Raw genomic sequence first — 27,988 nt, 5'->3', positions numbered from 1 at the left:
CTTATTTCATCTGTAAATATTTTGGTGTATCTCCAAAGGATAAGGACTTTAAAAAAATTACCACAGTACCATTATCACACCTAAAAAGTTAAAAATAATCCATTAATGCCATCAAATATCCAATCAGCAGGAAGTTTAAAAAATACTTATAAATCAGGTTATGACTAAAAGGGCAATAGTTTAGAAATTCTTGGCTAATAGGATGATATACAGTCCACTTAACAAACTATACAAACAGTTATAAGAAAAGATTAAAAACAACAGAAACTTACTTAGCAGTGCTTATTTCATGTAGGTAAGTATTAATATGTTATTAAATAATCTGACAATATATTTCCATAACTTTGCTATTTCTACATTCTCGGTGTTCAATTTAAAATGCAGTGTCCACCTGTACCAAATGAATTTTTTAAACTCGTCTATTTTGGGGGCTAGTACAGGGCAAAAGTGTGAACTGGGTACATAAAAGTCAGCAGTTTGTTTCATTTGTTTATTTTTAAAAATATTTCGCTGCGTTGGGCCTTCATTGCTGCGTGCGGGCTTTCTCTAGTTGCGGCGAGCAGGGGCTACTCTTCGTTGCGGCGCACCAGCTTCTCATTGTGGTGGCTTCTTTTGTTGTGGAACACGGGCCTAGAGTGTGTGGGCTTCAGAAGTTGTGGCACAAGGGATCAGTAGTTGTGGCGCACAGGCTCTAGAGCGTGGGCTCAGTAGTTGTGTGTATGGGTTCAGTTGCTCCACAGCATGTGGGATCTTCCCAGACCAGGGATCGAACCCGTGTCCCCTGGCATTGGCAGGTGGAGTCTTAACCACTTCACCACCAGGGAAGTTCCAAGTCAGCATTTTAAAATGTTCTCATAAGGTCCCATACTATGTACATTTAATATATTTTCCTAAAGCTATAAATACTTTATCTGAAGTAGAATAAAAACAAGACAATTTTAGGCATAAACTCTGTTACATTAATAAAGCAGAGGGTTTTTATGAGTAGTAGAAATAATCTACTACTGGGTTTATTTATCTGGGTTTTTATGAGTAGTAGAAATAATCTTTATGCTCTTAAGAATACATGATAACTTTTTTTAAAAAAAGCAAAATCCTAAAAGTCTCTGATGAATGTATTCCTATTTCAGTTATTGTGAGGGTGTAATAGAGAGAATTTAGAGAATAGCAAGAAAATTTACTTGGCCAAGAGAATTGCTGGACGATTCAGGTTGCTGGCTTGTCACTGTCAGTGGAGAGGAAACTAGGGTGTGAATCAGGGAAGATTGATCCCTTGGTCCAGCACAGAGCCTGGACAGGTGTCTGCTGTATGGATGGAAAGGAATGAGAAAGGCAGAGAAAGTAAAGGAAAAGTGAACAAAAGGAAGATCTAGAAGAAGGAAGGGTAGGAGGCCAAGGTTTGGAGCCTGGAAACATGGGTAGATTGTGGTGTCAAAATTGGTCTTAGAGAAACTGGATCAGAGGAAGGTTTTGACTGAGATACTGGTAATTCCTTTGTTTTTATTCCTTGGTAATCATTGCAGGTTAAGTGAACAAATTACATGCTCATTTGTAGAGTTTGAGACTTTTAATCAGTGGCTTTTTCTGGGCAATTCCTTCATGATGGGGTATTTAGAGATTTAGCAATTGTTGATATATTTCAAAGATCAGATGGTTGAAACTCATAATGGTAGATAAAGCCAGAATCATTAGAATTTCTCCCTCGCCTCTCCTCCCCGACCAAGGGAAAAATCCTTGGAAATCATTTAAGTATTTCCTGTAAAACTAACTGGAAAGGAAAAGTCTTTCTTTGTTTATTTAGAAAGACATTTGTAAATATTTGCTGTGACCACTTTTATAGGGCAGTCATTGTTTTAATCTTGCATTGGTTTGCAATTTCTCTTTGATGTTGAGCTATTGTTTGAAAGGGCCATAGCTGGAGGTGCCCACACTGAGATAATATTGAACTAAACTCTATTTTTCTATCCAGATAAATAGTGGGGGGATATGTTTGTCTTTCTAAGTTGTTAATTCTAGAATCATTCATATCAAAATTATTTAACTTAAAAATTAAGTAATGCTATTTAGCAATACTATACTTTATTATAAATGTATTGTATTTTACATACATTATGCATTAAATCTATTTGTATCCTAGCTTAGGAATGTAACTGTATTTTTCCCTGGGAAAACCTTTTCTTCAGCTAAAATAATCAAATTATAAATTTTGTTCTCAATTGGCGATGTCTTTTGCAGACATGGAATTAATGCAGATCCTCTGTTGTTCTCAATCTGTGTTACTTTTTAATTTGTGAAACAGCACTGAGACACCTTAATAACATTTTATTAGAACTGAATGAAGAATATGGTGTAGATACAGGAACAAGTCTGCTAACCCGGGGGCCGTTTATTATGAAGTTTCATTTGCAAAATGCTATTGAAAATCAGTAAGAAAGCAGGGAGATCATCCCTGAGCAGAGAAGACAGTGTCCTGAAGTCCATTGAGTAAATCTGTACTTGACCCATAGGGAGATCCTCTGGTTTTTAATCACAGCCCATATAGCATTATTTTATTTTATTTATTTATTTTTCCATATAGCATTATTTTAAACATTCCAGCATCATTGTTTATCTAGTTTCTCATCCCGTAGCAGATTAAGGGCAGCAAGTTAGAAAGAATGGGGTCTTATAGAACCAGGAATGCTGTTAACAGACAATGTAGTGGCTAACAAGCTAATAGGGAGGAGACAGGAAATACATCAGAAGCAGACACGGGTTTTGGAACTTTTTAGTGTAGGGCAAAGGTCCATAGCTGTAGACATGGATAGGCCCAGAGAGCAGTGCTGTGATACTGCTGGTCTTACTAATATCCCTGAATCATCCAGAAAGTTTCAGTGTATAAGATGGTTGAAATCTTTTAAAAAATGTTTTACATTTTTCTATCAGAAGCACTTTTTGAAGTGATTACACCTACAGATAAGCATTTCCGTATCTGAAACATTCACTTCTATGGAACGCTGCAGTCCTGGATGAGGCTGGATAAATGAATTGTATCCAGAAATAGAAAGCGGGATGAATTAATTTAGTCTTTACTGTTGGTTACTTTTCTTATCCACACTTCTTTTTGAGGACCATTTGTTTTTCTCCCTTTTATGGGCTTCCCTGTATATTTTAGGGATGTGTGCTATTATACACATGTGTGTTATAATACTTTCCCTATGTTCAGATTTTTTGTTCTCTCTAGGAGTCATCAATCCACATGGCCTACCCATCTACTCTGGGTACCATCTCCCTCCCCTGATGAGGCTCCATTCCCTATTCCCATCCCCACCCAGAATGAACCTGTTACTGCCAATTCTGGCTTGTCTCAAAGGCGAAGTATTTGAGGTCAGTTGATTTCCACCCTTCCTCTCGTGATTCTTGGTTACTGCCTATAAGAGATACACCTTACTAGGTATTGCAGCCTTTCTGTTGTCTCCTCCTACTGTTAACCACACCTTCAGCTCTGTCTTTTATCCTTTGAAACCCTGTTCCACTGTGTTCAAACTATCATATCTTCAGTGCTATCACCTGCCAAAAATAACTGAATCATGGCTCTTCCCCTTACCCCATGCCCACACGCTCCTTATGAAAATGTTCATCCATCCATCCACTCAACAAATATTTGCATGTCTGACACATCCCAGGCACCATCTCAGGTGCTAGAGAGGCAGCAATGCACAGAACAGAAAAATATCCCTGCCCCCGAGGAGCTCATATTCCAGAGTGTTACTGGGGAGTGGAGGGAATCAGACAATAAACAAATAAATATAGAATGTTGGTGAAATATATAAAAATAATGATGAAAAGTGCTATGGGGAAAAATAAAGCAATAAAGACAGGGAAGTGCATGTTGATGGGGTGATGAAGGTGACATTTTAGCAGAGATCCGAAAAAAGTGAAGGAGCATGCAGGTATCTGCAAGAAGAGAATTCCACATTGTCGGGACAGTGGTTTCAGATGCTTTGAGGCAGGGTTGTTCTTGGCGTGTTCAAGAAAGGACAAGGAGCCCAGTGTGGCTGACACTAGCTAAGTAAGAGAAGAGGTGAGAGGAGGAAAGGTCAGAGAGGTAGTCAGGGCCACTTATAGGAACTTTGACTTTTAGTGTGAGTGAGGTGGGAAGACATTGGTGCATTTTAAGCAGAGAAGTGACATGAGTTGGGTGTTTTTATTTTGTTTTGTTTTTTTCTTCAGCGTGATGAATACATTGGAGATGGACAAAGGTGAAATCGGGGAGACCAGTTGAGAGGCTATTGCAGTAATTCAGATAAGGGAGGACCACCGGTAGAATGAAAAGTGACTTGGACCACCAGTAGAGTGAAGAGTGCTTGGATTCTAAAAATATATTTAGGAGACAGTGTTGTCAGGATTTGCTGATGGGTTTGATGTTGGGGGTGAGAGAAATGGAGGATTTTTCTCATATTCAAAGGTACTACACATTTGGATGGACTGGCCAGAATTCCCTTATCTTCCCATTGCCACATCTGAATCAAACTGTTACTTTTTCACTTCCGTGGGCAAGTAAAACAAAACTCTCCTTTTCTGGATGCCTCCCTCTCCAGATTTGCTCTCTGCTTTTCTTAAACCTCTTTGCCCATCATTTCCCTCTTCAGTCCCACACACATTGTGGACTTTGGCACCTGACTTGATTTGGCATCTCCCCATCCTTTCTGTCTCTGGGAGACTTCAAAACCCTTTCAGAGACCAACTACGAGTAGCCTCATCAGACAAAGTTTGTTGTCTGACCCAAGTGTGATAAGCTCTACTAGACTGTAATTGCCTGCTTTCATAGCACATCTCTGGGCCTCTTCACCTGGAAATGTGCCAAGAAAAAATCATCAATTCTAATATCCCTGCTTCGAACCACAGCCTCTGGTTTATCAGCTCTCTTACACCTCCCTTTTTTTTTTTTCCCCTTCCAGTTTTATTGAGATATAATTGACATACATAAGCTCTAAGCTGACAGTATAATTATTTGACTTATATACATCCTGAAATGAGGACCACAATAAGTTTAGTGAACATCCATTGTCTTATATAGATTCAGAGTTAAAGAAATAAAAACATTTTTCTACCTTGTGTTGAGAGCTCTTAGGGTTTACTCTCGTGACAACTTTCATATGGAATGTAGAGCAGTGTTAATTATATTTATCACATTGTATATTACATCCCTGGTACTTATTTATTTTCTTTACTCTCACAAAGTTTATATGCAACCATGGGGGAGATGCTCAACAAATGAAGGAATACACATGAGGGGAAAAAAAAGGATGAAACACAGATGGTGCGATGTTAAGAATTCAGGGTGATGTTTCTGTCAGGTTTGTTTTACATCTTTATTGGAGTATAATTGCTTTACAATGCTGTGTTTCTGCTGTATAACAAAGTGAATCAACTATACATATACATATATCCCCATATCCCCTCCCTCTTGCTTGTCTCTCCCACCCTCCCTATCCCACCCCTCTAGGTGGACACAAAGCACCGAGCTGATCTCCCTGTGCTATGCGGCTGCTTCCCACTAGCTATCTGTTTTACATTTGGTAGTGTATATATGTCCATGCCACTCTCTCACTTCGTCCCAGCTTACCCTTCCCCCTCCCTGTGTCCTCAAGTCCATTATTCTCTACGTCTGCGTCTTTATTCCTGTCCTGCCCCTAGGTTCTTCAGAACCATTTTTTTTTTTTTAGATTCCATATATATGCGTTAGCATATGGTATTTGTTTTTCTCTTTCTGAGTTACCTTACTCTGTGACAGACTCTAGGTCCATCCACCTCACTACAAATAACTCAATTTCGTTTCTTTTTATGGCTGAGTAACATTCCATTGTATATATGTGCCACATTTTCTTTATCCATTCATCTCTCAGTGGACACTTAGGTTGCTTCCATGTCCTGGCTATTGTAAATAGAGCCACAGTGAACACTGTGGTACATGACTCTTTTGTTTTTTTTTTTTTTTCGGTACGCGGGCCTCTCACTGATGTGGCCTCTCCCGTTGCGGAGCACAGGCTCCGGACGCGCAGGCCCAGCGGCCATGGCTCACGGGCCCGGCCGCTCTGCAGCATGTGGGATCCTCCCGGACCGGGGCACGAACCTGCGTCCCCCGCATCGGCAGGCGGACTCTCAACCACTGCGCCACCAGGGAAACCCCATGACTCTTTTTGAATTATGGTTTTCTCAGGGTATATGCCCAGTAGTGGGATTGCTGGGTCATATGGCCGTTCTATTTTTAGTTTTTTAAGGAACCTCCATACTCTTCTCCATAGTGGCTGTATCAATTTACATTCCCAGAGGTTGCAAGAGGGTTCCCTTTTCTCCACACCCTCTCCATCATTTATTGTTTGTAGATTTTTTGATGATGGCCATTCTGACTGATGTGAGATGACACCTCATTGTAGTTTTGACTTGCATTTCTCTAACGATTGGTGATGTTGAGCATCCTTTCATGTGTTTGTTGGCCAGCTGTATATCTTCTTTGGAGAAATGCTTAGACCACTATTCTTCTCATTCATCCACAACTGGTTTTAATCACCATCTAGATGTGAAAGCTTCCCAAATCTGTATCTGCAGCCTTGACCTTTCTCCCAAGTGCCTGCTGGCCATCTCCACCTGAATGTCCCACAGGCTTGTAACACTGGAATTTATGAATTCCCTGCCTCTTAAACCTGTTCCTCTTTCTGTGATCCTTATCTCCTCTGGTGACACCACCACGCACATACTCACTCCACCAAACCAGAAACTTTAGTCACGCTACCCTGTGTCTTTATCCTGTCTAGCGAATCACCAAGCCCTTCCTGTATTGCCTCACAAATATTTCTGGACTTTGTGTCTACCACCACTGCACGTCACTAAATTATCTCTGCCTTTATTGAGGGCTTTCAGCATTTCTCATTGGGATGATTGCAGTTAAATCCTAGTTGGTCTCCCTGCCTTTCTCACTCCCTGACATTCATCCTTCGTGAGGTAGGTCACAACACTGGTTTAAAACCCTTCAGGGACTCCCTCTGCCTTTGCTAAGGCTTGCACACGCTTACTGAGAGGGTGCTGCTGGGGTAAGCTTGAGGGAGGGGGTCAGGGTGGTTGGACTCTGGCAGAACCATCTGGTTGAGCTCTTCGACATCATTATGCTTCGGCATAATATTTCACCTTTTGAAAACTTTCCATTGCCTATGCACCATCTTTTCTTTGTTTAAAAAGTTAATTAATTAATTAATTAATTAATCTTTGGCTGCATTGGGTCTTCATTGCTGCATGGGCTACTCTTCGTTGTGGTGTGTGGGCTTCTCAATGCGTGGCTTCTCTTGTTGCGGAGCATGGGCTCTAGGCACATGGGCTTCCATAGTTGTGGCACGTAGTCTCAGTAGTTGTGGCTTGCGGGCTCTAGAGCACAGGCTCAGTAGTTGTGGTGCACGGGCTTAGTTGCTCCATGGCATGTGGGATCTTCCTGGACCAGGGGTCAAACCCGTGTCCCCAGACAGATTCTTAACCACTGTGCCACCAGGGAAGTCCTGCCATCTTTTCTTGCTATTCCTCATTTGCACTTCTTCTTCAGTGCATTTGCCCATGCTGTTACCCCTAAGTGCCCAATTCCTGCCAATCACTAAGAAGTAGCTCAGATCTCATGTCCTCTAGGAAGTCTTCTTATCAGTCACATATTTATCAATTTATTCACTGAGATTTATGGGACATCTGCATTGTCTCAGGCAGCCAACCACATCCCAAAAGGTGGAAGATGGGAACGTACCTGAGTGAGTTAGAGCAGTGCTCCTTAGACTTTCTGTGATGGTGGACCAGTTGAGTTGTTCTTGGTTTTTGCTCTATCACGGACCAATAAGTGGTCCTGTTGCACATGATTAAGACACAGTTTGCACCACGTGTGACTCACCACACTAATTCAACAACATCCAAACTGGTGTATACCTTGTTCAACAAGCATCACATACTTGGATGTCCCTGCAATGTCAAATTGCCATAAACATTTCTAAGTACTTACACCTGATTTCTGGACTTACCTTGGACCAGAATGGTAATAAACCATTTGGACACCAGCACCAGTCCACAGGCCAGCTTTGAGGAGCGTTGTACTAGAGGGTTTGCCACAGATGCTGTGGTAGAAGAGGAGACAGTTATATCAGGGGCTCAGAAGAGACTAGACAGAGCTGTAAGATGAGCATAACCCTGCTAGAGGAGGGCAAAATTTAACAAAAATGAGATCTGCTTACCAGCCAGGTGAACGAGGCTTTTTAGCCATGAGGGGAAGGTGGAGCATAAAGAGAGAGGGAAGGTGGAGTAGGCTGGGACTACGAAGGCTAGGGTAGTAGGAGCATAGTGAACAGGGGCTGCTGAAAGGGAAGCAGTGAGGCTGCAGCGTCAGCAGGGGTTGATTTTATTTACTCAGCAAATACTTTCCAAGAAACATCTATGTGCCAGACCCTTCCTAGGCACTGGAATTAGAAGCCAAGTAGAGACAGTTTTGGCTCTAGTAGAGCTTAGAGGGGTTGCTAAGAGTAGCCAAGGAGTTAGACTTTAACTGCAGGCAGTCTTTGAAGGATTTTGAGGTGGAACATGGCATGCTCAATTTAATCCTTGGAAAAATGACCCTGGTGGATTGGGGGAAATGGATTTGGGGAAATGGATGGCTATTGAGTCAGGAAAGTTAATCGAGAGGTCATTATAGTAATCTAGGTAAGAGATGATAAAGGTCAGAAAGTAGCAGTCAGAGGTTGGGGGAAGAAATGGGGGTGAGGGAAAGAGAAGGGACTTTTAGGAGAAGCATTATTAGGATGATATAAATCACAGGTCTGGAGGGGTCAGTGGAGTTTAGGATGGCTTTCCATTTCTGACTTGTAAGAAGGTTGGTGGTCCAGTTCATTGGAGGAGGGAGAGATTGGAGGAGTAGTAAGTAAAGCATCTGAGGACGTCACACAGTTAGGTACCCTTCTCTGTACTCCTGCAGTGCGCTGTGCTAAACTGTATCGTAGCATTGTTTAATGGTTTCTGAGCTTGCGAGCTCCTTGAGAACGTGTGCCCACTTTTCTACCCTAAACACTTGGCCCAGGGCCTCACATGGAACAGGCTCCACAAATGATTCTTAAGCTGAACAGGAAGTCTTCATTTTTTATTACTGCCATAACAAATTGTCACACGCTTAGTGGATTAAAACAGCACAAATTTATTATCTCATAGTTCTGTAGGTCAGAAGTCCAGGTTGGCAAGGGTGATCACTCTGCTCTGTGTTTCAAAGGTGCTGGCCATCTTGGCTCTTATCAGAGGCCTCTAGAAAGAATCCATTTCCAAGCTCATTCAGGTTGCTGGCAGAATTCAGTTCCTTGTGGTTTCAGGACTGAGGTCCGTGTGTCCTTGCTGGCTGTCAGCAAGAGCTGCCTAAGCTCTTAGGGGAGTTCTTTCCAGTCCTTGAATGTGGGCTGCTACATCTGAGAGCCACCAACAGTGCACTGAATCCTTCTGCGTCCAATCTCTCTGTCTTCCTCTCTTCTTCCAACCAGAGACAGTTGTCTGCTTGAAACGGCTCGTGTGATTACATTGTGCCCACCTGGATAATCCACGATAATCTCCCTACTTTAAGGTCTGTAACCTTAATTAGATCTGTAGAGTCCCTTAGAGATTCCAAGGATTAAGGCATGGACATTTCGGAGGGGTGGGGAAAGGTGGGAGCATTGTTTTGCCAACCCTATTAGTAATTATCCACCGAGTTGTGTGGAGGTTACCATCATGTTTCTTAATTATTTGTAAATTCCAGCACCTCCCATTTGTATAGGGGAGCATAAGGAGACTAAGGCTGGCCCAGTGTCAGAAGGAAACAGGAGCAGAGAGAGATCACAGTCCTTCAATATCTACTCTTTCTTCCAATCATCCATCTTTTTATCTATCCCATCCATCCATCTATCCATCTATCCCATCCATCCCATCCAGTCATCCTTTCAATCTGTTAGTTATTAATGAACATTTGAATACCTGCTTTGTTTTAAGAGTGTATGCTAGGTTGGGAAATGAGGAAGTGAGTGAGCTACAAAGATAAATGACACCTGATTTCTGTCAGCTGGTTTTCAGTATATTGATGTCTACATCAAATTTTTATAAATCTATACCATCTTCTGGTGAGTTTGACTTGTTTTGATAATGTGCTCTTCCCTGCTTAGTGAATCTTTTTTTAGCATGCTTTAGCTTCAAACCCTATTCCAAGGACTCAGTAAATGCACGTGATTATGGTCATTACTGCTTGGCTCACTCCCTTTTATGTGTGGCCATAAAGTTTGGGAAACATTAATAAATATAGATGATTGTTGTGTTAATTTTTAACTTTATTAAGATAAGTAACCATTGTTACCAATATCTTACCAACCTTTCCAGAGATAAGGAAGTATTTATCTTGTACCTGGCATTAATTATGGTTTTTAGTGATTATTCCATAGCAGCTTTGAAAAAGCTACTTCATTCCTTTTTATATCTACATAGTGTTTCCTGGTATGAATATGGCAGTTTTTTAACAGGTCTCACATTGGTGGACATTGGTTAGTTTCCACTTCTTTTGCTATTAAAAATTGTAAAAACTGTTCTATGTGTACCTTTCACACAAGTGTTCAGTATATACCTAGAATATTTGCATAGCAACAGATATTGCCAAATCACTCCGACAGAGGTTGTACCAGTCTAAATTCCCACCGGCAATGTACAAGGGTGCCTGTTTTGCTGTACCTTGGCCAGCAAAGTATGTTATCAGACTTTATTTAATAAAGTAAAAATGGTATTTCACTCTAACTTTGAACTTGTTACATTGCTGAGTGAGGTTGGATATCTCTTTTAGAGTTATTTCTATTTCCTTTTCTATAAACTATTCATATATTTTATCCATTTCTCTGTCAAGTTGTTGGCTTTTTTCTTATTAATTTGCTGGCATAAGCTGGGACAAAGTGAGAGACTGGCATGGACATATATACACTACCAAATGTAAAATTGATAGCTAGTGGGAAGCAGCCACATAGCACAGGGAAATCAACTCGGTGCTTTGTGACCACCTAGAGGGGTGGGATAGGGAGGGTGGGAGGAAGAGAGACGCAAGAGGAAAGAGATGTGGGGATATATGTATATGTATAGCTGATTCACTTTGTTATAAAGCAGAAACTAACACACTATTGTAAAGCAATTATACTCCAATAAAGATGTTAAAAAAAATTGCTGGCAGTCTTCATATATTGAGGAAATTAGCCCTTTGGGAGATGAGATGCATCTATTTTTCTTTCTGTTTGACTTGTTTTTTGTTTTGTTTTGTTTTGTTTTTGTGGTACGCGGGCCTCTCACTGTTGTGGCCTCTCCCGTTGCGGAGCACAGGCTCTGGAGGCACAGGCTCAGCGGCCATGGCTCACGGGCCCAGCTGCTCCGCGGCATGTGGGATCTTCCCGGACTGGGGCACGAGCCCGTGTCCCCTGCATCGGCAGGCGGACTCTCAACCACTGCGCCACCAGGGAAGCCCTTGACTTGTTTTTTGATTTTGTATATAATTAGGCTTTTGACATGCACAAATATTTAATTTTAGGTGGGTTTTACATCTTTACAAACTTCCAGCTGTCACGGTTGGAAAGGTCTTCCTCATTTCAGTATTATAAAATAATTATCTCAGGTTCACCAAGTATTTTTTTAACTTTTTATTTTGAAATAACTGTAGATTCACAGAATTAGTGCAGAGATCTTGTGTACCCTTTACTGAGTTTTCCCTCAGTCAGAAGGTATTTTTATAGTTTCATTTTTTTATGTTTCAATTTTTGATGCATCTGAGATTTATTTTGGTATGAGCTGTGGATTCCAATTTATTTCTTTCCAATTGGTTACCCATTTGTCTAACTTCATTTACTGAATCATCTTATATTTTCTCCAGTAATTGAAAATGCATACCTATCAATCATGTGCTAAGAAGTTCCTGCATATACTGGTTAATCTTTCAAATTTTTAAAGTATCACAACTTGAAGAGAAGCTGAACTGTCACTGTATATTTTTCCAAGAGCTACATGTTGAGATGACCAGAGCTGGCCTTGTTTCAGAATCCTGTTATGGTATGATTTGGCCTGTTTGTCTAGAATTAACTTTGTAGTGCTGTGGGTTGTGCTGGGATTCACGTGAATAACATTCACTCCATGGCCTCCAGGAGTTCATCTTAGCTTATTGATCCCAATCTGTTGAAGTAAGGCCTTTAGACTGTGTAGTGCTTAAGGTTAATCATGCAGTTAACTTCACAAAACCTTTCTGAGGGGCGTATATTACCTCCATTTTGTAGATAGGAAATAGCGACTCAGATTAAAATTGCCCAGACCTCAGGTCTAGAGCAAGTTGTCAGAGCTCAGACAGCTTCTGGCCTTATGATTATTATTATCCCACACTGTTCCAGGACATGCCTCAGACCTGCCCGAGGTGTCTCTTTACTCCATGGATCTGAGATAAAAACCGACATAACTTCTAGGCTGCAACATAACTCCATTTTTCCATCTCTGCCTTAGCAAACCTAAATCACCGTTTTTAGTTCTTGCTTTCCAATGAAAAGACTAAGCAAAGACAGATAACTTTTCCAGGGTTTTTCTGATTTCACTCTGAGCGATGCTAAAGGAAAAATAAAATACTTATCTGCTTATTTAGTTATCTGAATTTAAGGAGTAGATTTAGATAATTCTTAAATTCTTTCTCAGCTCTGTGATTCTAGATATATGTTTTTTATCTGGCTAGTATTTTCCATAGTTTTATGTGCCTATATAGGAGGGAGTGAACAAAAGCATTTAAAGAATGACAAGTATTTTCATGTGGGTTGTTTAGAGGGAAATTCTTTAATCCAATTAAAATCACAACTGTTAGGGGAAGTCCTGTAGGCTGGTTATTGTATAATATAATAGGAGTCTTGATTTCAGTTCATTACAGTAGCTTGCTAGCATATATTTAAAGGCCACCCTTTAAAACTGTCTATGTGCTTTGAGTTTAAGGTTATCAATTCACACACCCTGTACGGTCCACTTACAATTTCTGTTAGCTGCAGTGTTGTCCATGTGATGCTTTTCATGGGATAGGGATTTTAGGAGAAGTAAAGCAGGTGAGTCTCCAGCGCTGAATTTTCCACTTAATGTTAAGAATGATCATTGTAGGGCTTCCCTGGTGGCGCAGTGGTTGAGAGTCTGCCTGCCAATGCAGGGGACGTGGGTTCGTGCCCTGGTCCGGGAAGATCCCACATGCTGCGGAGCGGCTGGGCCTGTGAGCCATGGCCGCTGAGCCTGCGCGTCTGGAGCCTGTGCTCCGCAATGGGAGAGGCCACAACAGTGAGAGGCCCACATACCGCAAAAAAAATAAAAATAAAAATAAATAAAAATTATGATCACTGTAGCAAAGTAAGGTCTTCCAGATGATTTTGCCCACTTCTCTTGGAAGCCGTGTCTGTATGTGGTTGCTATGGACAGTCCTCACACTGGCCAATTTGGATATCTAGATACATAAATCATTTCACGTGTTTGGTGGGGAGGAGTATATTCTTAGGGTCTAGTGAGCTAATACAAGGCCAGCCACACCCAAGAAACTGGCTCATAAACTAGAATCCCAAGTCATTCATTTAAAATTGGTCATATATGTAGACAAAGCCAAGATGGAGTAAATGTACAAGTGGATAATCCTGCTCAGGAGATCCAGGTCTAGGTGAGAAGATTGTTTGGTAAAATTAAAGCAAAAATGTCTAATTCTGTTCTCCTCTCTAGAGATGATTCTTTCTTTTAAAACCTTCATTCACAACACCCTTCTATGCAGGGCTGGAAAACCTAGTAAGTGCTTTGCCAACTGTGTTTTTGAGACTTTGAGGGGACCTCTGTTGTTCAGTTTGCATTCAGTTTTACATTACCTTCACTAATTTAAACAGAACTGTCACAACCTACAGGCGTACATACCTCAGAGATATCACAGGTTCAGATCCAGACCACCACAATAAAGCGAATATGGAAGTAAAGGGAGTCATATTTTCATTTCCCAGTGCATATTGAAATTATGTTTACACTATACTGTAGTCTGTTAAGTGTGTAGCAGCATTATGTCTAAAAAATGGACGTATCTTAGTTATCAAATACTTCATGGCTAAAAATGCTAACCATCATCTGAGCCTTCCGTGAGTCATAGTCTTTTTGCTGGTGGGGGTTCTTGCCTCAGTGTTGATGGCTGCTGACTGGTCAGGGTGGTGGTTGCTGAAGGTTGGGTGGCAGTGGCACTTTCTTGAAATAAGACAACGATAAAGTTTGCCCCATCAATTGACTCTTTCACGAACGATTTCTCTGTAGCACACAATTCTGGTTGATTGCATTTTATCCGCAGTAGAACTTCTTTCAAAATTGGAGTCAATTCTCTCAAACCCTGCTGCTTTATCAACTAAGTTTATGTAATTCTAAATCCTTTGTTGTCATTTCAGCAATCTTCACAGCATCATCACCAGGAGTAGATGCCATCTCAACAAACCACTTTCTTTGCTCATCTATAAGAAGCGACTCTTCAACATGAAAGTTTTATCATGAGATTGCAGCAATTCAGTCAGATCTTCAGGCTCCACTTTTAATTCTAGTTCTCTTGCTTCTTCTACCACATCTGCAGGGACTTCTCCGCTCAAGTCTTGAACGCTTTCTTGTCATCTGTGAGAACTGGAATCAACTTCTTTCAAACTCCTGTTAATGTTGATATTTTGACCTCTTCCCATGAATCACAAATGCTCTTAATGGCATATAGAATGGTGAATCCTTTTCAGAAGGTTTTCTACTTAGTTTACCCAGATCCATTAGAGGAATCACTATGACAGTTATAGCCTTATGGCATGTATTTCTTAAATACTAAGACTTGAAAGTCAAAATTACTCGCTGGTCCATGAGCTGCAGAATGGATGTTGTGTTAGGAAGCATGAAAACAACATGAATTTCATCTTACATCTCCATCAGAGCCCTTGGGTGACCAGGTGCATTGTCAATGAGCATTAATACTTTGAAAGGAATCTTTTTTTCTGAGCAGTAGGTCTTAATGGTGGGCTTAAAATATTCAGTAAATCCTGTTTTCAACAGATGGGCTGTCATCCAGGCTTTGTTTTTCCACTTATAGAACACAGGAAGAGAAGATTTAGCATAATTCTTAACAATTTTCAGAATGGTAAATGAACCGTGGGTTGAATTTAAAATCCCCAGATGCATTAAGCCCTAACAAGAGAGTCACCCTGTTCTTTGTAGCTTTGAAGCCAGGTATTGACTTCTCCTCTGTAGCTGTGAAAGTCCTAGATGGCATCATCTTCTTATATAAGGCTATTTTGTCTCCATTGAAAACCTGTTTAGTGTAGCCACCTTCATTAATGATCTTAGCTAGATCTTGAGAACTTGCTGCAGCTTCTGTATGAGCACTTGCTGCTTCACCTGGTGCTTTTACAATGTGTTACGGATATGGCTTCTTTCCTTAAACCTCATGAACCAGACTCTGCTAGCTTCAGACTTTTCTTCTGCAGCTTTCTCACCTCTCTCAGCCTTCACAGAATTAAAAAGAGTTAGAGACTTACTTTGGATTAGGCTTTGGTTTAAAGGAATGTTGTGATGGTTTGATGTTCTATCCAGACGACTAAAACTTTCTACATATATACAATAAGGCTGTTTGGCTTTCTTAACATTTATGTGTTCACTGGAGTAGCACTTTTAATTTTTTTCAGGAACTTTCCTTTGCATTCACAACTTTTGGCCAACTGGCCCAAGAGGCCCAGCTTTCAGCCTGTCTTGGCTTTCAACATGTCTTTCTTACTGAGCTTAATCACTTCTAGCTTTAAAGTGAGAGATGTGCAATTCTTCCTTTCACTTGAACACTTAGTGGCCATTGTAGGGTCATTGTATTGATAGGTTCACAATATTGCAGGGTTATAAATGGGCATAATTTCAATATTGTTGTGTCTCAGGGAATAGGGAGGCCTGAGGAGAGGGAGAGAGATGAGGGAATGGCTGGTTGGTGAAGTAGTCAAAACGCACACAACATTTATCGATTAAGTTTGCCATCTTGGTGGGGTTCATGGCACCCCCAAATGATTACATAGTAACATCAAAGATCACTGATCACAGATCATCATAAAAAATACAGTAATAAAGAAAATGTTTGAAATATTGCAAGAATTAACCAAAATGTGGCACAGAGACACGAAGTGAGCAAGTGCTGTTGGAAAAGTGGCGCTGATAGGACTTGCTCAACGCAGGGTTGTCACAAAACCTCATTTTGTAAAAAGCACAATATCTGTGAAGCAAAATAGAATATAGACTGATGAAACAAGGCATGCCTGTATTTTGATGAACTGCTAAACTGTCTTCTACAGTGGCGGCACCATTTTACAGTTCCAACAGCAACGTATGATTGTTCCAAATTCTCCACATCCTTGCCAACGCTGGTTATTGTCTGTTTTTTTTTTTAAATAAATTTATTTATTTTATTTATTCATTTTTGGCTGCGTTGGGTCCTCGTTGCTGCGCGTGGGCTTTCTCCAGTTGCGATGAGCGGGGGCTACTCTTCGTTGCGGTGCGGGGGCTTCTTATTGCAGTGGCTTCTCTTATTGCGGAGCACGGGCGCTAGGCGCGCAGGCTTCAGTAGTTGTGGCACACAGGCTCAGTAGTTGTAGCTCACGGGCTCCAGAGCGCAGGCTCAGTAGTTGTGACGCACGGGCTTAGCTGCTCTGCAGCATGTGGGATCTTCCCGGACCAGGGATCAAACCCGTGTCCCCTGCATTGGCAGGCGGATTCTCAACCACTGCGCCACCAGGGAAGTCCTTGTCTGTCTTTTTGATGATAGCCATCCTAGTGGGTGCTTGTCTGGTCTGCTTCGGAATCCCAGCACAGGGCCTGCTATGGTGTTGATAAATGTTGGTTGATTCCCTAAGTATGTTTTGCCATCTTGCTCGTCTTAGGACCCTCCATATTGGAAAGCTGTGTGCTGCAGTAAACAAGCATAGACTAGGGTCCTGTTGAACTCTGAATACCTGCTCTGCAACATAGTAACTGTGTGATCAGGAACAAATTACTTAACATCTCTCCAGCTTCAGTTTCCTTATCTGTGACCTGAAGATTATGATACCTTTTGCCTAGGGTTGGTATGAGGATTAAGTAGATAATGTGAGTGAAACTTCTAGCACAGGACCTGACCCAGAGCCCTTGATAAGTGGACACTGTTGTTATTCTGTTGTTATTCTCTTGGATAACTTGGGTAGCAGCTTGCCCTACTCCCTTGCCTCAGGACGAGGCAACAGTTGATTTCAGATGTGCCTAGTTGCACTGCCTGTGGTATGCCGGGTCAGCTCCCTTTTCTTTCTTCAAGAAAACTCCCTGCAAATCTCCTCACAGGATCTGTTAATACCTCTTCAGTTTTTGAGTAAAACTACTGAGGTCTAATGAGATAGCTGACTGTCATTTGTGGTTTTGCTTCTTCCTTGGGAATTTCTGCTTAAGGTTTAACCAACCCATTTCATAGATTTGCTCGCTTCTATTAACTCATTATTAAAAGGGCATTCCTTTCAGAGGTACCAGTTTTTAAAACTTTAATAAAAGCAGCTTTTTAACTGCAAAAATCCCTGATAATGAGCATTCCAGGTTGGCACGGGTTGATTTGGGCAACTGAGAAAAGTCTTTCCGACCTTTGTCAGAGAAGTTGCTTAGCAGAACTTGTTGCCATCTTGCTTTTGAACCTCTTGGTTAATTTATGAAAGCAAAGGAACTGCTTTCATCTGAGACACACAGTGGCTGAGTTCCCGTGGCAGGAAGTGTTTGTCCTTACAAATCTCATACACAGTGGTCACAAGGGAGACCTTGGTATTTTGTTTTACTTGTTCATGCTTTATGGTGATTTCACAATTGTTTCAGTGTTTTTACCTGAGAGCTATAATAAATAAATAAGACACACTTGCCCTTAGGGATAGTCATTATTCAGCCTCAGTCTAACTGTCCGGTTTTATCTGCCTCTTCCCCTCTTTACAAATCCTTGTGTACTATACAACTAGACTAATGGTTTTTTAACAAGCAGCCTCTGAAATTTCTAAGTCCCCATTTCTGTTAGTAGAAAAAATGTGATAGGAGCAAAACCAAACAGCTGATAACTTTTGAGGTTAAGAGGGGAGGGGAGAGGACAGGTGGGAAATAGCTTACTGGAAAGAGAGAGAGAGAGAGGGAATAAGGGAGGGAGAGAAGAAGAGAGAGGGAGAGAAAGATTTTAACGTTAGAGGAGTAGGGAGTGGTGGGAAGTAAACTGGAATCAGATAACGGAGCTGAGAACTTGGGACTTGATGTGATTTATAATGGGGTGTCACTGTAGGTTCTTGAGGAGGGAGAAAATATAATAAAAGTGGTATTTGAGGCTGATTTTTTTTCTGGTAATAATATCAACCCTAAGCATGAACCTAAAGGAAATAAGCATGGAGGCAGGTGTTGTCCCAGCCTGGGTGCAGTAATACAGGGTGAAGTGGAGTTTTGGTTGTTAGCATGAAAATGGTGGAGAAAGGTTTCATCTAAAAAAAAAAAAATCAAATTAATTTGTAGCAGTTTGCAAGTTAGAGATGAAAGAGCAGAGTCAAAGATGAGTCTGGTGTTTTATATTGGAAGAAAAGTCAAGCCATTAACATTGGTGTAGGTATTGGATAAAGAAGCCAACTGGTGGAAAGTAGAAGTTGGGCAAGATGAGTTCCTTTGGGGATTAGTTAGGTTTTCTGTGACAGTGGTATGTCCAGGTTATAATGTTTATGGGCAGTTGCAAATAGCGGCCTCTGGCATACATGAAAGGTTAGCTCAGAGTGTAGATTTGAAAGTCATTACCATAGTAGTAAGAGCAGGCAGATAACAGGAAAATCCCACAGATTGAGAAAGAAAGCCCCAGTGCAGGAGCATGAAGAAAGGAACCAGCAGAACAAAATGATAAAGAGCTGACCGATGGAAAGGCATGAGGCCAGTTAGAAAAGTGCTATGTTCTGACAGCCAAGGTTAGGGTTTCAGGAAGGAAGGAAGAAGTCAGAATTGTGGGATGGCAGGGAAATCAGCATAGATAAGAACTCAGGAAAAGCCTTTGGGTATAGCAAAAGGGGGGGTCTCTAACCTTTGCGTGTGGCTCCTGTGAGCAAGGACACCTTTAACCAAGAGGGGTGGTTGTTTGAGAACAGTCACACCCTCCATCAAGCACCCTTTAGAGACAGTAGGGTCCAGAATCTCCACCGTGATGAATCACAGTGTGTCAGATCTACTCAAGAACAGTCCCTCTCTCTTATTTCATTATCATAGGCCTAGCCCTTATTTTTTCCATTTGGATTGTGTCCCAGCATGGCCAGGGGCTTGTCGCTGTTGTTATTGATTTACCAACGCAGGCCACAACAGTTAAACTTTCTCCTATCACAACACATGTCTTATGATGAAAATTAAATATATACCAAACAATAAGTTTGGCTCTCTGTTGTCAAACGTATTGGCAAGGCTCCTTTTGCTACTTTATGCTCTTTCCTTTTAAGTTTTTGTTATTTATGTTTCTCATTTTTCCTTTTTTCCTAGAACTTGTCTTGGATTAAGATTGAGATTAGATAAATAGAGAAGCATTCTTAGAAGAGAATAAAGAAGAGCTAGGGTCATTAGAAGGGTAGGTTGACAGTTGTGGCTGGGAAAGGATTTTACAGAGTAATGAAAAGAGGCTTCATTGTTACTATCCTCAGCATTACGAGAATTCTGTGAATGATGTTTGACTGAGAGGTGTAAGATCACACACTTAATAAAAGCATGAGTCAAGGTTATATTCCTAAATTTTATTTGGAGGGATCACAGACTCTACAGCTCAGAATTAGCTAAAGCTAATTTAACTATACTAGCTTCTATACTATATAATACATAATATTTCCAAACACAACTCATGAGCTTAAATGCTATTTCTCCCCAACCAGCAATTCTCAATTCTGCATTTCAGTGTCTTCCCTCAGAAGTGAATTTCAAGTTTTTAAGTCTGTCAGAACTGGTGGTAGCACCTGGTACCCCAAAGGTGGAGCCTGGCCTCCTTCCATGTGACACTGAGACACCAGTAGGCACGTTGAGGTTTCTGTTTAATTTCACATCGCAACAGGGTGCGGTGGACACCACGACGCCCACAGACACGGCACTTTACTCAGACATTCATCAAACACTACACGTCTCACAGGATCAAGAATTTGGCAACTGACAGTCGTCTGTATTAACTTTCATAAAAACAGGCTTATCTTTTCTTATTCCTGGACACATGGCAGTTCTAGAAGATGGTGCTGCACACGCTGTGGTTTATTTGTCAAGGGAATTCCTTCAAGCCACGAGGATTTCATTAAAAGGTCACAATTCAAATGAGTGAAATGCAAGTAATCTTATTTCTAGAGTTAAAAAGAAAAAAAAATGTATAGCTGACCTTTAATGAAAACACATTCCTCAAGTTTTTCAGAATCAAATCCCATTAAAGGAAATCTTTTGAGATGATCAAGTACAGCCTCTCAGTAAAAGGCAAAACGCATAAATAAATCCAATTAAACTGTAAGTAATTGAGAAGTTGACCTTGTCATGTGAGATATTTACAGATAAATATGGCTTATTTCCTTACGCTTTAACTTAATTTGAAGCTGAGAAAATTGGATCTTCCTGCTAGCCAGTGCAACAAAATGTAAACATCAGCTCTGATCATTTACTTGATTGATTGATTGATTAATACCATGGATTTTTTTTTTTGCCTCCCCTCCCCTGGTTTAGTTCTGTATGAGATATAAATTTGCATAAGACACCCCTCCCACCCTACTCCACAAGAACTTACAAGAGTTTTAAGTGATGCAAAACATGTCTACAGGGCTTCCCTGATGATGCAGTGGTTGAGAGCCCGCTTGCCGATGCAGGGGACACGGGTTCGTGCCCCCGGTCCGGGAAGATCGGCCCGTGAGCCCTGGCCGCTGAGCCTGCGTGTCCAGAGCCTCTGCAACGGGAGAGGCCACAACAGTGAGAGGCGCGCGTACCGCAAAAAACAAAACAAAACAAAACAAAAACATGACTACAAATAAAATTAAATGCAGTGTGATGACTACCAAATATAGAGTGTCAAAATAATTGACAACCAGTTTGGCGTGAATGTCCAGCCCACCAGATAGAACGCCACCCGTGAAAAACTGACCTGGACATCCCAATGCACAAGAGCGAAACACTAGTACTGGTTATATATACTGTGCTGTAGGATTGCATATAATTTGGATAATTCCATAATTGATTCAGCTGAATAGTAGTATATGATAATGGGCTAATCTATCGTCAGTTTTGGACAGAACAATATTTCTAACATCATTAATTCCTTACAGAATCTCTTTAAGCAGATTTTTTTTTTTTTTTTTTGCTTTTTTTTTTTTTTTTAAACATCTTTATTGGGGTATAATTGCTTTACAATGTAAGCAGATGTTTAGATACGCAGTAGGCAATAGCTAAGAAGTAGGCTTAGAAAAACTCATATGTGTGAAAAGCCTGGAATGAATGAATGAATTCATCTTCTCTCTTCCCCTTCAGAAGGGGTTCTAATGTCACTGTCTTCACCCATGAGTGTGAAATGAAGGCGTGTATTAAGTATTAATACATAGCAGAGCGAAAATCCTAGGGGCACTGCCCCAGACTGGACCATCCTGCTTCTGTTGTTCTGCCCGAAAACATTTTCCTTCATACTGTAAGAAATGCTTTATTTCATTTTCTTAAGTACCTAAAACACTCACTTAAAAATCCATTTGTGTTAACAAGCGGTGTTTCCCTACCTGTAATTGAAGGACCCCTGGAATGATATGATCACCTTCTGGGGAGGCCCTAGAAATAGGCCTTTTCAACAAGTATCTCAGGAAAAGTCTAATGCACATTAGAGTTTAAGAATTACTCTCTTGTGCTTGCTTCGGCAGCACATATACTAAAAATTGGAACAATACAGAGAAGATTAGCACGGCCCCTGTGCAAGGATGACACGCAAATTTGTGAAGCATTCCATATTTTTTAATTGCAATCATTGTTGCTTTTGTTGTGGTCATCCATTTACAATGCTTGGTGTCAGTTGATTTATCTCTTGTAAAAATAAAATACAGTGTGTGTGTGTGAAAAAAAATTACTCTTGTTCTGAATAGTGATGAAATTCTTTTCTTTCCTGTATCTAGCCAATATGAGTTGCAATTTAATGAATTGACTTTTTGTCTGTTTGTTTGGGGGACTAGGTAGTTGTGTACTTGGAACATTTTTGGTGGGGTTGAGGCCTTGGTAGATAGGGGATTTAGGGCTGAATGAGATCTCTGGGTATAAGGTATACCCAAATACATCTCATATACTCAGGTTGTATTCTCACTTTTAAAGTGTTGTTAAGTATCTATACCAAGATTCACTCCACCTTAAAGGTGTATGCCATTCCCAAGGGACACCTTTAAGGCGCCTTGCTCCGCTCACCAGTTGAGTGTGGGGCCCCCATCATCAGAGTCTCTCTATTGTTCCCTTCTCGAGCTGGAGAAGGGAAAGACTAGGATTAGTCCATTTGCTTCTCTTCAGACTTGGGGGTGCTTGTGCAAGTTCTCAGGCTCTTTTGCAACAGCAGTACAGCTGGGGAAGAGGCTGTGTTGGGTTAGGAGCTCTGCCGTCCTATGGATGCTACTCTGCTCCAGAGCCTTTCCTGGGCCACAAATTTTTTGAAATTTAGAACATTTGTCTGTGTCCCTTCCTTATTTGGTTCCTTCTGTGAAGTTTTGTGGCTATTTATTTATTTACGATTCATATTACTTTTTTTTTCATTATTTGGAGGGAGGTTCTACCAGGCAACTTTATTCTGCAGGTTTCTGACTGTTGCTTCTTTATGTTTTTCCCTGGCTTCTCTTTCTGTTTTATAAATATGGGTGTTCACTGAGAAGGTGCCCTTTGCCATGTTTCCTCCTGCATTATTTATCACAGAAATGTATTCTGCTCCCATGTTATCAGCTCTCTTTATTTATATTTAATGATGACCTTAATCCTGAGCTCTGATTCTGGGTGGTTCTCCAAGTTGGCTGAACATTTTCACTTATTGTATTAGTTTGCTAGTGCTGCTGTAACAAAGTTCCACAAACTGGGTGGTTTAAATAACAGAAATTTATTGTCACACAATTCTGAAGCCTAGAAATTCAAAAGCAATGGGTTGGCAGGGTTAGTCCCTGCTGAGGTTGTGACAGAAGGGTCTGTTCCAGGCCTTTCTCCTTCATTGGTAGATGGTCATCTTCATGTTCATATTAGGTTCTTATATGCATGTCTATGTCCAAATTTCCCCTTTTTATAAGGACACCAGTCATATTGGGTTAGGGCCTACCCTAATGATATCGTTTTAACTTGATTACCTCTACAAAGACCCTATTTCCAAATAAGGTCACATCTGAGTATTGGAGGTTAGGATTTCAACATATGAATTTTCAGGGTCACAGTTCAACCCATAACACTTGATTATTCACTTCATGCCACAAATATTTTCTGCTACATGCCAGGCAGTGGTCTAGGCGCTTGGGAACACAAAGATAATTAGGCCTAATCTCTTCCTCTTGATGAGCGAAAAGATAAAAATTAATAAACAGGCATTTTCAATACTGTGCAGTAAGTGTTATCATAGATGAGATGAATTGTTATGAGGACACCTTAGTGGTACACCTGAGCCTGACTGATTGAATCAGGGGTGGCATCTCAGAGGAAGCAATGCTTATGCTGGATTCTTCCCAACAGAATGCAATCGCTGCATTGTCTTTCTCCCTGCTTCCAAACCACACCCTCAGTCACCCAGCCCTGGACTCTGCTACCCAGATAATCTTTTCAAGCACCACTTTGATTAAGATATTTCTCGGTTGAGAAACCTGTAATGACTCTTACTTTGTCAACAGAGTTAAGTCTAAAAACTTCTTTCGCTTGGCTTTTGGGTCGTCCACAGTCAAGTACCAACCCTGGAATCTACCTTTCCTGTGTTGACCTTTCTATTGTTCCCCTCTTTCACTCTGTGCATTATCAAAACAGACTAACAAACATTCTGGAAACGCAGTTGGAGATTTTCTATAATTTTGTGAAGGCAAGGTTTTGATTTTGTTTCCTACTATATCACTGGCACCTAAAGCAGTGCTTGACCTATAACAGATACTTAAGAATATTGGTTGAATAAGCAAATGAAAGAACTTTCCCCTGGAGGTCCCTCTGCTTGTGATGTGCGCCTCTCCTCTGTCCCAGGTGCACACATTTTTGCCTATTGAAATATTATACTCAAGGTTCAGCTCATATGCTCTCCTCCATTATGCATTTCTTCTGGGTCACATGTCCCAGATGTGAACCTTCATTCCGAGAGGCTGTAGTTGTCTGTGTGAACTGTTCACGTGACCCTGCATTCTGCTTTGCATTTTGGGTATCTGTTTAGGTGTTTATTTTTTCTTCCAAACTGAAGGTTGTTTGAATTCAGGAACCGTATTTTAAAAGTATCCTGTTCAGCACTTCCTTGCACAACAACAGATGCTCAAAAAATACTTTTTGTTTGAAGAGAAAATGAACGAGAGGGGTATCTCATTCATTTGAAACAAAGTAGGGAAGAAGGCCTAAGGGATGGAGTATTTGGTCTGGCCCCCTTGCCTTGCCTTGTTTTTCTGAGTTTATACTTCAAAATTAATTCAGCAGATATTTATTGAGCACCTACCCATTTTACTCAAGGAATTGTACTAGGACTTAGATTACAAATAGGAATTAAACTGCCCTTGAGGTACTTATCACTTCTTCTAACAGAAAAATGAGTCCTATTGGTCCTGGTGGTCTCTTTAGTCTATTAGTCTAGTGGGTCATATATATATAGTGTTATAGTTTCCAGAGGCATCTAATTTGTACAGTTTTTCAGATGCTTTTCTCTTCTCAGATTTATCGAATTTTCTAGAATTCTCCCACATGTTGAGGCTGCCTGAGGGCAGGGCCCTATTTTCATCCTCCTATTCCCTACTGCCTAGCACTGAGTTTACAGCTGCTGGTGATTTAAGCAGGTCCTTTATTTACCCTAAATGTTCTCTGACTCTTCTCTGAGTCGGCCTTGTCTCTCCAATTACAGAATGCTGTCCTGGGACCTGAGATGCGGCAAAGACACTGATTACTCTGTTTAGCCTGGGAAGCCCTCTGTTTTCATAAGAGTAATAGTAAGCACAATAAATAGTGTGTTCAGCATTTTGCTAAAGGTTTTACATGAATTGTATCTCCTAGTGGGGCCTTCTGCTAATATCATTGGTTTCTAGGATGCTTTCATTTCTAACAAGTTGTCATATTAACATGTTGAGGTTGTTAAATGAATATCTAAACTAAAGTCTGTCTGCCTCGTACATACTCATGAGTCAGGATTATGTTTCAGAGCCAAAACAGGAATGTAATCTAATGTATATAATAATGTATATAATGTGTGTGTGCATAAATAAATATATATATACATATACATATATATATATATATATATATATATATATATAATGTAAACCAGTCTGGTGGGTCATGCATATATAGTGTTATATTATCCGGAGGCATCTAATTTTAATAGGTCCCTCTTTCAAGGGAAAGTGAAGATGTGAAAATCAAGATGAAATAATAGAATTGTAAGGAAAGGAGGGGATGGTAAGGATATTTGTTTTGAGGTCCTGCTTGACATGGAAAGTAGAGCTCTTAAACCTGATTGAAGGGCAGATCTGAGTCTATTCATACAGAGAGAGTGTTAATATGTACTCCTATGTCATTGTTGTTGGGAGTGGGAAACACCCATTTTACTCAAACATGCTGTATACCCGTGAGAACAACATTAAGTTTGTGGAAGTGGTAATAGCAATTGCAAGTGTGAGTCCAACTCTATGCTGTCTGTGTTTATGGACTTACAGCATATTATCTGTATCATCAAAGAGGCTGTGGCACAAGGTAATTCCAAATAGCAGACATGTAAAAGTCACTAGAAAGTCTTATACGGTGTTGCAAAACATGCTTAACTTATTAATCAGGTTTTGTTTAAACAAACAAAACAATCAAGATTAGTCTATCCTGAACACACATCACCAGGGTGAGCAGAGAGCACTTAGATGGATGGGTTCCCTGTCAGACCTTCGTTCATATCTGAACTATCACTCCAGAGTAATCACCTAAAGTCACAATTTAAGCGAACATTGTTTCTCAAAGCTAACCTCCCTTTCCTCCTCGTGGGTTAATCAGTCTTCTGCCTTTTTCAGGCTCCTGCTTCCTCCCTGAAGCCATGTGCTTTCCCACACGTGCGGGGTGGGAGCCGGCACAATACCAATTACCCTGTAGAAACCACTGCAGGCCCAATCCTTTTTCAGTGCATGGTTTAAATATGGGCACTTGATACAATCCTGGGAGGAGGTGTTTAAGGGGCCTCTGGGAGCATTGGGAAAGGTTTTAAACCTCCTAAAAAGAGACACAAAGAAAAGACCCTTTTACTACGCTGGAAGAAGGTGTATGAGAATGTGATATTTTGGAATGACTGTCACCATCTTTTTCCACAAAAATGACAAAACAGAAATTTCAGAAGAAATTTTCCTACCTTTGGACTCCTTTTTCTATGAGATAACACGTCCTCTTACTGCTTAAGCCATTTGAGTTGTGTTCTGTTATTTGCAAATGAAAGCATCGTCCCTGATACTATAACATTCCCATTTGAAAAACAGAAAGTTAGGCGTTTAGTATCTTTATTTGATGTTTGAGTTGATCAATTTTGTTTGCCTAAAAGACAAGGCTTATATTCTAATTTTCTGTAACTTCCTAAGACCTCAGATGTAGCAGTAATTTCCTCTTTTCACAAATACTTGAGAACTTCAAGCTTATTTCACCCTTGAAATAGGAGTTTAGTTTCCCTACATTCTGGGTGTGTATGCTGACTCAAAGATCTCCCAGATTTCATATCTGTTGAAATTATTTTGAATCACCAGAGAAATCTTTTCCAATATTGATTGCACCTCCTGTTCCTGCCCTTCTTGACCCAGATACCTTATCATATCCTAGTGACATTCATTTTGAACCCCTTGTCATGAATCATGCCTATTCCTCATATTGTGGGTGTTGTCATGTCAGAGAATGGTTTATGCAGTATTAAGAAGTTCCCAAACCTGGCCCATCATCAGAGTCTCCGCAGACATACTAACTGAATCCAAATCTCTGTCTAGGTAATTATGACAATCAACCAGGTCTGACAGCCACTTGTATTAGGGGTATAGAAGAGAGAAAATTTGTACTGACCTGATCCCATGCCTGAAGTAAATGGTTTCAAACCTCCCTTGACAAAGTCAGCATATAAGAACAAAATTTTATTTTGTTATAGCTTAATTTTAATTTTAATAAAGCTTTCTTTATTCTTTGGGCATGGTAGGAACCTATTTCGGTCAACTCTAAATGTGACCACCCCTCTCTCCATCACCTCTCAGCAAGTTAGAAAAAGCTTATGTATAAGTTAGAAGGAGGGGTCCTTTAGTTTCCATGGCCTCTGTCCACACTGCCATCCCCTGAGATGTCCAGGGTCCTATCAGGTCTTTGACCACTAGTCCATACAGGTCTGTGTTGTTGCTAAGCTACATGATTCCTTCATTTTTTACAGCTCTTCTGCAACACTTCCACATCTATTGAGTGTACTCAGAAGACTTTCTGCTGCCCTTGCACCACGCTGGAGCAAGAGTAACTCTCTATGGATGCCTAAGGCCCCATCAGCCACCTGTTCCCGCTCTACCCATGCAGCAGAGCCTGACCCCTTCTCCTCTGTTTCCATAATACTACTTGGCACCTCACCAGGGCTTATTGCCCTTTTCTCTGAGATCTGCACTAATTGCTTTCCCTCTGACTTGCTCCCTTCCCAAGCCTGAAGCATGCTCTTCTGTGCTAGGAGGCATGGAAACCTCAGAGGTTTCCTCCTAGATCTCTTGTCTATGCCCTT

General features: G+C 40.7%; 1 protein-coding gene and 1 non-coding gene across 3 annotated transcripts in view; both read left to right on the top strand.

The window, feature by feature from the left end:
- Positions 1 to 27,988, top strand: part of ELOVL7 (ELOVL fatty acid elongase 7) — a 71,634-nt gene that overhangs the window by 12,081 nt on the left and 31,565 nt on the right. The gene's annotated exons all lie outside the window — the stretch shown is intronic.
- Positions 21,941 to 22,048, top strand: LOC114893547. Its single transcript, XR_003792964.1, has one exon. It is a non-coding gene; the product is annotated as a U6 spliceosomal RNA (small nuclear RNA).

The sequence above is a fragment of the Monodon monoceros genome, unplaced genomic scaffold (genome assembly GCF_005190385.1).
Source record: "Monodon monoceros isolate NGI ecotype Baffin Bay Population unplaced genomic scaffold, NGI_Narwhal_1 Super_Scaffold_12, whole genome shotgun sequence".
NCBI classification, from domain to species: Eukaryota; Metazoa; Chordata; class Mammalia; order Artiodactyla; family Monodontidae; genus Monodon; species Monodon monoceros.
Note: the sequence above shows the minus strand (reverse complement) of the source record. Positions and strands in the feature narration are given on the sequence as shown.